At 46.7% G+C, this 10,218-nt stretch overlaps 2 non-coding genes across 2 annotated transcripts; one reads left to right on the top strand and one right to left on the bottom strand.

The window, feature by feature from the left end:
* Window positions 1-3,661: 3,661 nt before the first annotated feature.
* Window positions 3,662-3,735, bottom strand: Trnap-ugg (transfer RNA proline (anticodon UGG)). Its single transcript has one exon. It is a non-coding gene; the product is annotated as a tRNA-Pro (tRNA).
* A 348-nt stretch (window positions 3,736-4,083) lies between these two features.
* On the top strand, window positions 4,084-4,157 carry Trnap-ugg (transfer RNA proline (anticodon UGG)). The gene has a single exon. It is a non-coding gene; the product is annotated as a tRNA-Pro (tRNA).
* The last annotated feature ends 6,061 nt before the right edge of the window (window positions 4,158-10,218 follow it).

Raw genomic sequence — 10,218 nt, 5'->3', positions numbered from 1 at the left:
CTAACCTAAGGACATCACAAACATCCATGCCCGAGGCAGGATTCGAACCTGCGACCGTAGCGGTCTTGCGGTTCCAGACTGCAGCGCCTTTAACCGCACGGCCACTTCGGCCGGTTATAGCAGTGTCGATCTCTTCTAATTGTGTAGCAATCCTAAGAGCCGCAGCCAGATCGCTAGTATTTTCCGTCCTTACACTTGTTTATATGACGGGGAGAGGGGGGTGGGGGGAGGTCAACAGGCACAAAAATATCCAAAGCCCTGTTCTCGGCTTCCCACACGAAGCCTCTATCCGCTTCTGCATTTTGCGTCAACTGGTATGTCTGCGCATTGATTCACCTATCTGAAAAGGTATCCGCTTATTCCTTGTGCTCCTATGTTAAGGAACTCAATTTTTCCCTGAAAAACCGTGTGCAATAGTGCTTCTTCTGATAACGATGTCGTAAACCATCAGCTAAATGCTGGAATGTTCCTTCCTTACTGAGAACTTCGTGGTACAACAGGTGGGTCTTCGCTTCGCCTGTCAGTCGTAAATTAGCCGAATGGTGAGTAATCTCATCTGACCAACCACTCATTGCAGTCGTGGTCTTAACATAATCAAGGAATGCAGTTACTTCCTCTGTTGGTTTCCCAGAAATAGGCGTTATTAAGGTAGCTGCCGATGGATGGAGAGCAGGAGGGAGGGTACGCACACTACAGCGTTGCGTTCCTCTGAACCACAGCTTGTAAAACTTCTATCTGCGTATGTAGCTCCTCTTTCTCCTGCTGTTGCTGCGAATTCAATGCTGATAATAACTGTACCTGCTCCGTCAAAGCGGCAACAGTCTCACCCATAGTAGCAGAACGCGCATCTGACAGTGTCCGTAATCGACCACTGCCGTTAACAACAACACGAAATAAAGATGGAGAAATTGCACCTCCAACACAAACACCAATTCTTCTTGTTTATTATTGCCCAGCGGTGCTCAGAATCGTATGCCAAATGCCCAAATCGTCTACAAGTGCTATTTGTGTATGACACAGCCTTGGTACATGGCAGTTCATGCCCTCATAGGTTACAAAACTTACACCGAACTGGTGTTAAATAAGTTTCCCTAACATTCCTTCTAAACAGTGATAAATTCACATGCTCTTGTGGTGTAACAGATGACTCCTTAAGGTTGCTACTGATGTCTTTGCGACTTGACGTGGCCCAAATAGATACACTTATACACTGAAAAGTCGTCAACAAAGAAACATTTCGCTCACCACATTGTACTGGTACTGCTAGACAAAGGTGGATGTTGTAGACGTAGCTCCTGAGTCAGCGAAGTAAGAGATAACAGCCTATTCTGACATAAATTTTGGGACCCAGGGAGCTGGGGTCGCGTTAAATGCACGAGGTCAGGCACGGAGTGTGGATGTGTGGTCCAAATACACCCAGAGGCGTCTGTGACACAACGCTACCTGCAGCAACATTTATTTGTCGTGTTGAGTTCAGACGAAGTAGTGCTGCGGCCACTTCAGTGAGTCGCACCGTCACCTCCGCTGGTCAATGAGCCATTAACATTTGCTGTGTTGGCGGCATCGTGGCGACGAGAAGGCGTGTCCCGACCAGACGTTCTGCGGCTCTCACCTAAGTTTTCTCGTAGGCAGCTTGTCGTGCGCTGACAACCGACCGGTTCACGATGTCGCTTGTCATGAAGACTGGGCCCTGAAGATCCACCATCAATAGATAAAGACTGCAGCAAATGTTCATTAGTCGGCTAGGGGGCTGCACGAACTTGCCACGTCTAGCCGGTGTGGAGATGACAGACTGCAGATCATCCGCAATGTCGGGTAGTGGAGGAGGGCTGCCGGGGCACCGGTGTACTCCTCCTGTACGCTGTGCCAGCAGCCAACAATGGCAGACCACGGCTGTGGTATGCATCAGATTGGCGCATCTCGGTGTTGAAGTCAGTAAGCAGATAACAGGCAGACTATCATCGATCAGCTTGTCGTGGTTTCACTGAAACTCAATAGGCTAAATGAGTCTTAAAGCTGCAAAAGCCTCACTCGTCAAAGGTGCGAGCCCGCACCTACGACGCGGTGGCTCTGGGATCTCGTATGTTCAGGTTTTCCATCATTTATCGTTCTAATCAGCCCTCGTTACCTGGCGTTTGTAATTCAGGAATTATTCTGTGTCGCCGAGCTCTGGTCTTTGTGTGTACTTTTGAGTTTGCAGTGGCGCTCTGACGCTGAAGTTAATATGTATTACCTCACGCCATCTTGCGATGTAGTACTGCAACGTTTGCATTTATGCTTTCCTCGCTCACAGGTTGTGTAGCAACGCTCGTCTGCGACCCTGCAATGCCTTACATCGGCAGTACGTCATGACATTCCGATTGGCACACCAGATAGCCTTCTCTGTTCTGAGTTTGCCAGGTAGACCTTTAAAACATTTAACCATGAACAAGAAACTTATTGTGCGGTGCAACATATCTAGCACATTGTATTGGTTGGGTGGTTGATTTGGGGGAGGGAACCAAACAGCGAGGTCGTCGGATTAGAGACGGATGGTGAAAGCAGTCGGCCTCTCCAAGGAACCATCTCGTCTTTTTCCTGAAGCATTTTAGGGAAATCACGGAAAACCTAAATCAGGATGGCCGGACGCGGGTTTGAACCATCGTCCTCCCGAATGCGACTCCAGCGTGCTAACCACTGCACCACCTCGCTCGGTAGCACATTGTATGCTTGAGATTGTTTCACGCCAGAAACGAAACAGACTTTAGGAGTCGGTGGTCCATGCACCAAAACAGCCGACGTCGTTTTTTAATGCTGGAAAGGTGTTGTCTATGATCTCATTGCAAAGGATAAATAATAACTTACGAATATTCAACAAGTCTTCTGTTCCAAATGGTTAAAACGAGACACATGAGAGAATAAAGATATTCAAGAAAATTAAAAATAGTTTTTTATTAGGCAAATGCAACGGTTTACAAAATGCTTCCACAGTGGAAGAAGATTAGAGGTTTAAAATACGAACTGACGGAACATCTCCCATATTCACTAGAAGTGATATCATCGGAGTTTCATCTTTTATTACAGAAAAGGAAGTTATCAGCTGGGAAACGTTTTGACTCCATTTGCAAGCCTATCGCAGACGCACTTGCATGTGTTACAGACCTTAAAGATCACACCCAGGAATGATATCTACTTACTGGAAAATCAGTGCACAAATTGCCTTGACCTACAGCAGCTACGTCGGAAAGAAGTGTCGCTTGCATTTTACTGCCTGGCGGAGGAATTTTCACCCGTCCTCACATATACACCGAAGCGCCAACGAAACTAGTATAGGCATGTGTATTCAGATACAGAGATATGAAAACAGGCAGAACACGTCGCTGCGGTCGGCAACGCCTGTATAAGACAACAAGTCTGGCACAGTTGTTAGATCGGTTACTGCTGCTACAAGGTTATCAAGATTTAAGTGAGTTTGAACGTGGTGTTATAGTCGGTGCACGAGTGATGGGACCCAGCATCTCCGAGGTAGCGATGAAATGGGGATTATCCCGTACGACCACTTCACCAGTGTACCGTGAATATCAGGGATCCGGTAAAACATCCGATCAATGATGACTAACTGACAACCTCAGCTGCCGACAGGTGTTGTTGATATACCTCGATGTGGACAGCTGAAAATGTGTGCCCCGACCGGGACTCGAACCCGGGATCTCCTGCTTCCATGGCAGACGCTCTATCCATCTGAGCCACCGAGGACACAGACGAATAGCGTGACTGCACGGACTTATCCCTTGCACGCTTCTCGTGACACATTCCCAACTGTCCACAATTCTACATATGTATTGTACCTTATAGACATTTGCCCACCCACTCATTACTCGCGCACGCTTTGGCGTGGCTACCCAGCCATTGACCTTCGTCTGTGGGAATGCGCACAGGTTGCCCAAACTCTTACGGGAATCGCCAAAGCGTGCGCGAGTAATGAGTGGGTGGGCAAATGTCTATAAGGTACAATACATATGTAGAATTGTGGACAGTTGGGAATGTGAGTGTCACGGGAAGCGTGCAAGGGATAAGTCCGTGCAGTCGCGCTATTCGTCTGTGTCCTCGGTGGCTCAGATGGACAGAGCGTCTGCCATGGAAGCAGGAGATCCCGGGTTCGAGTCCCGGTCGGGGCACACATTTTCAGCTGTCCACATCGAGGTATATCAACAACACCTGTCGGCAGCTGAGGTTGTCAGTTAGTCATCATTTATTCCAGGGAAAAGCTGCACGGTCATCAAAAGTAACTGTTCTTTCGAGAACAAGTTACTGTCTTCGTATATAAACATCAGATCGCCGACATTGCTGCGGCCGGGAAAAGATCCTGCAAGAACGGGACCAACGACGACTGATGAGAATCCTTCAACGTGACAGAAGTGCAGCCCCTCCGCAAACTGCTGCAGATGTTGGGCCATCAACAAGTGTCAGAGTGTGAACCATTCAACGAAACACCATCGATATGGGCTTTCGGAGCCGTATACTCACCCTTGATGACTGCAAGACACAAAGCTTTACGCCTCACCTGCGCTCGTCGGCACCGACATTGGACTGTTGATGACTGGAAACATGTTGCCTGGGCGCACGAGTCTCGTTTCAAATTGTGTCAAGCGAATGGACGTGTATCGGTATCGAGACATCTTGATGAATCCATGGACCCTGCATGTCAGCTATGGACTGTTCAAGGTGGTGGAGCCTCTGTAATGGTGTGGGGCGTGTGCAGTTGGAGTGATATGGAACCCCTGATACTTCTAGATACGACTCAGACAGGTGACACGTACGTAAGCATCCTGTCCGATCACCTGCATACATTCATGTCCATTGTGCATTCCGACGGACTTGAACAATTCCAGCAGGACAATGCGACACCCCACACGTCCAGAATTGCTACAGAGTGGCTCCAGGAACACTCTTCTGAATTTAAACACTTCCGATGGCCACCAAACGCCCCAGACATGAACATTATTGAGCATATCTGGGATGCCTTGGAACGTGCTTTTCGGAAGAGATCGCCACCCCCTGCAGGATTAATGTTGTCAATTCCCTCTTGCACTACTTCAGACATTAGTCTAGTCCATGCCACGTTGTGATGCGGCACTTCTGCGTGCTCTCGGGAGCCCTACACGATATTAGGCAGACGTACCAGTTTCTTTGGCTCTTCAGAGTATATCATAATGAGAAATTTATTTCTCGGTATGAACGTAATGAACTACACCCTGAAGCAGATAATCATTTTTAATGTACCATTTTTGTCTCGTGATGAAACAACTGAGTTTACCAAAGACAGGAAGGAAGATTGGAGTTAACCTTCACAACGACGAGATTATGAGAGACGGAGCGCGGAAGGAAAGTGGCGCTGCCCTTTCAAAGAAAATCACGGAAATTTGGATGCCCGGACGGGGATTTTAACCGCCGTCTCGCTCAGGGGGATACCAAGAGCGAAAAGGATAGAACAGAATTTGGTGTACGTGAGCATTCTTGCTTGAATGTTCCTAATACGTATTAGTGTTAAGTACCCTGCTAGCGCTGATTTGGAGAAAGGCTGGCATCTCATATTTTTTACTCCGTGCTGCTCGAAACGCGCTCTTTTGAACGAAAATTAAGTTCGTCGAAGTTTCCGCTGTAAAAACGAGTTTATAAGCAATAAATTGTTCCAGCTGTTGGAAAGATCTGTGTGACTGTTACAGGTTATTTACTCGTCTATCCTCGGAAAGACGAAAGCAGTACCTCTTCATTACGCTCAAATTGCGGCTGACTGATAGCAAAATTAGAGTGCAAGGAAATAAACTCCAAAGTCCTATTGTTACATGCTGCAGGATGTCTACCACCTAAATTGAAAGAGTCATGCATATCGGGCAAGAGTCTGGAAAAACTTGTGTATATGTCTATACCATAGTCAACAAATGCATTTCTTTCTTATGATGATCCCCCCCCCCCCTGCCCCTTCTTCCAGGCTCTACCAGAGCAGAAGTTGAGAAACGCATTCTAACTGCGGCGCGGCTATTCCCGCATTTTCGCCCAGTACATAACTACTGACCTTTACGCCGCTGTGCGGCTCACCATATCATTTAAGTATCCTCATTTGCAGCATCCTGCTGTAATATTCTCGCCATAAACTCCCCACAAGCCAAATAAAAGCTAGCTGATTTGTTATGTGATATTGATTCTCGAGCACTGTAGCGTGTAACACACTGGACGGTACAGAACAGACAATTCCAAAACCACGAGCACGATTCATCTTTTACATTCCAATATAATTTCAAATCCCTGAATGCCTGTTTATAGGTGTATCGTCACATCTTGTTTTTATTTTTTATGTATTACTGCGGAAGATGTCTCTTAAACTTGCATTTGTAGCACACTGACTTTTATACATGGCAGAAGATGGTCTATGCTGTAGCAGCATAACCGTTAACGTCCACTATTAGGCTATTTCCGCCGAAAATTTTGTGGCAATAGTACGCGATAAAACACGCTGGATACACTCAGGTGACAAAAGTCATGGGATACCTCCCCATATCGTGTCGGACCTCCTTTTGCCCGACGTAATGCAGCAACTCAACAGGGCATGGGCTCAACAAGTCGTTGGAAGTCCCCTGCAGAAATATTGAGACGTCCATAATTACGAAAGTTTTGCCGGCGCAAGATATTGTGGACGAACTGACCTCTCGCTGTATCCCATAAATGCTTGATAGAATTCGTGTCGAGCGTCTGGGTGACCAAATAATTCGCTCGAATTGTCCAGAACGTTCTTCAAACCAATCGCGAACAACTGTGGCCCGGTGGCATGGTGCATTGTCATCCATAAAAATTCCGTCGTTGTTTGTGAACATGATATCCATGAACGGCTGTATAACCAGCACCCAGTCCATTCCATGTAAACACAGCCCACACCATTATGGAGTCACCACCAGCTTGCACAGTGCCTTGCTAACAACTTGGGTCCATGGCTTTGTGATATCTGCGCCACATTGGAAACCTACTGGCAGTTCTTAAGAACTGAAATTTCAATTCATCTGACCAGACGACGGTTTTCCTGTCATCTGTGGTCCAACCGATATGGTCACGAGCCGAGTAGAGGCGCTGCAGGCGACGTCGCACTGGTAGCGAAGGCACTCGCGCCGGTCGTCTGCTGCCGTAGACAATTAACCTCAAATTTCGTCGCCGCACTATCCTAACGGATACGTTCGTCGTACGCCCCACATTGATTTCTGTGATTATTTCACGCAGTGTTGCTTGTCTGTTAGCATTGATAACTTCACGCAAACGGTGCTTCTCTGTCGTTAAGTGAAGGCCGTCGGCCACTGTGTTGTCAGTGGTGAGAGGTGAAGCCTGAAATTTGGTATTCTCTGCACAGTCTTGACACTCGATGCGCTAGCAATTCATATTTCCGTCTTCTTGAAGACAGAACAGAATCGCTGGGAGCCGCTGTGTGTTCTTCTGATACTACTATGATATTAGATGAGATTTTGCGAGTCGTTAATTAATATGTAAAACTCGCACGGCAGAACTAAGATTAAAGTGAGCTGTACCTCAAGTCGTCAGCGGCTTCGGAGAGGTACAAAAATTAACGCTCACTGGATGATGCAAAGGCAAGCATGTATGGAGAGGTGCATTGTCAGCCTTGCAAGTCAGTTTGGCTCACTCTGCTTTGGGGCTACGCAGAAATCCCGGAGTGCTGAGTTGTTTTCGTACTGTTTTAGGAAGCCACAGCGCTTCTAAGTACATTTTGTTTCTTTTTAAATGATAAAATCTGTTCTGATTGACTCACCAGTTTATTTCCTTCCTAACGGATACGCTAGTTTTTTCTCCTTCATCTGTGTAATTCAGAGAGCGCTTTCCTCGCTCATTTATGCACGCAAAAAGCAGGTAGCTATCGCAGAACTCCAGCCATGAAATCAGCGGGGCGATACGTAGTAACAAAGTAAGAACGTCTAGAGATTATTTTATTTGCACACCATGTGAACACCAGCAAAATATGGGTGTAGGTGTCTCTTTCACATGGCCACCTGATGGGAAGAAGCACGCTACGGGACCGCTGACAAAGACATTTATTCCGTGGTCACAGCACTGTATAACTACGACAACTGAGACATTTCAAACGATTCCTGCCTCCATATATATTCAACAGCTTGTAACCGTATCCATTAATATCTGCGCGTCGACGTTTTTGAGAGAAGTGAAAAGGACTAAAACGACATGCAACGTCTTTCTAGAATGAACTAACTGCAGCCTTAGACTGGTGGAATAGCGGTCGCAGACAATCTGGTGATACCAGAGACCGACCTGCTTGTTACGTTCACTAAGTGGGAATTAGAGCTGTTGCAATCTGTCGCCATTTAGAATAGATCTGACGTGGATGTTCTCCGATTTACGTGGAAAATTTATTGCTTGGTAGAAAATTCGCGCGTTTCAACGCAAGACTCAGTGTTCTCGGTACAATATTTGTTGTAAGAAGCATAAGACTACACCTGGCGAGTAACTTCTCCTTCTTTAGGTTCAAATGGCTCTGAGCACTATGGGACTCAACTTCTGAGGTCATCAGTCCCCTAGCACTTATAACTACTTAAACCTAACTAACCCAAGGACATCAGACACATCCATGCCCGAGGCAGGATTCGAACCTGCGACCGTAGCACAACGTATGTGAATTTTGACTCGCTGTCATTTTGGGTGAAGTAAAAGTGTGCTTTATGCATTTTTACATTTTCCCGTCATTATAATCGGGTCATCCCGGCTATGGCTGCAGTGCCGTCATAATAGTATATTAGCGGTCGAAATAGGGGCTTCTGCTCTCCACTTCACGTTATGTTATCGAAATGGGAGTACGCGTGTGGTGTCTCTTTGCACGGAGCTGTCACCGGCAGACGGTGGCACGACTCGAGCACTGGGACTCACAGCTCCTGGCTCTGCACAACTCATTGCGAATGCAGGCAGCCGTCATCGGCTGATGGTATGCCGGACTGTGAGGCAGTAGCAGCATTCTGGCTGGAATGAAACTTAAGGCAAGCCAGCTCCAAACTTAACTGTTTAAACGGTGATGTCAGAGGAACAGGGGACTGTTTAAACTATGGGCAGCTGGGCTTCAGCGTGGGGCAGATGGTGTGTAACATCAGGGGAGAATCCAGAGCCCGTCTTGAATTTTATTCTTAGAACAAGTTATCTGGCAACCGTGCTTGCAAGTCCCTACTTGTCTGAGTGAATAATAGCTTGAGGAAACATGTTAAGTAGATCTACAGACTGGCATCCTTTGTCTACCAGGCAAAATGGCTCTGAGCACTGTGGGACTTCTGAGGTCATCAGTCCCCTGGAACCTAGAACTACTTAAACCTAACTAACCTAAGGACATCACACACATCCATGCCTAGAACCGCTCGGCCGCCTTGGCCGGCTCTACCAGACAGATCTGGACGTACAGGGAGAACAAACATCCTTTGTCTCAGACTGTAATCTGACGCCATAGTGCCAGTGTTCCAGACCTTGGATTCTGACATAGAAGCCAGTGACAGTATTCCAGGTTAGCCATATTTAATTCGAGAAACGCACTACACCATTGTATATGTTTTGAATTTCCCGTCAATTTAAAATTAGGAAAGCAGCCCTACTTTCACAGTGACGTCATAAGAGGGGGGTAAACCTGCCAAGAATTGAATTTCCCATAAAAATTTAAATTTACCGTCGTTTTATACATAGGGCAAATGGCTTTTGTCTGAGGCGTGAAGGAGGCGGAGCGAATCTGATGACGTTATTGAAGACGTCTTAGGTGATATACTGCCGGCCGCTGTGGCCGAGTGGTTCTAGACGCTTCAGTCTGGAACCGCGCGACTGCTATGGTCGCAGGTTCGAATGCTGCCTTGGGCATAGATGTGTGTGATGTCCTTAGGTTACTTAGGATTAAGTAGTTCTAAGTTCTGGGGGACTGATGACCTCAGATGTTAAGTCCCATGGTTCTCAGAGCCATTTGAACCATTTTTGAAGGTGATGTACTGTGAGCCAGAACGTCCACTGCCTAAGGACTATTGTGTCCTTTATTGATCGGCCATTTATCATAGAGAATATTTTGTTTCTAACTCTTATGTAAATAACTTAACGATTTGTTTAAAAGTATATCAAGGCTCTGTATCAGGCCCTCATATGTTACTACTTTTGTTGTTAGAAAGCTCAGTTTGTTGGAGAACGCACTGGTTGCATAATTTGCTG

This window comes from Schistocerca nitens, chromosome 3 (assembly GCF_023898315.1).
Source record: "Schistocerca nitens isolate TAMUIC-IGC-003100 chromosome 3, iqSchNite1.1, whole genome shotgun sequence".
NCBI classification, from domain to species: Eukaryota; Metazoa; Arthropoda; class Insecta; order Orthoptera; family Acrididae; genus Schistocerca; species Schistocerca nitens.
This window is presented reverse-complemented; position numbering and strand designations above follow the sequence as displayed.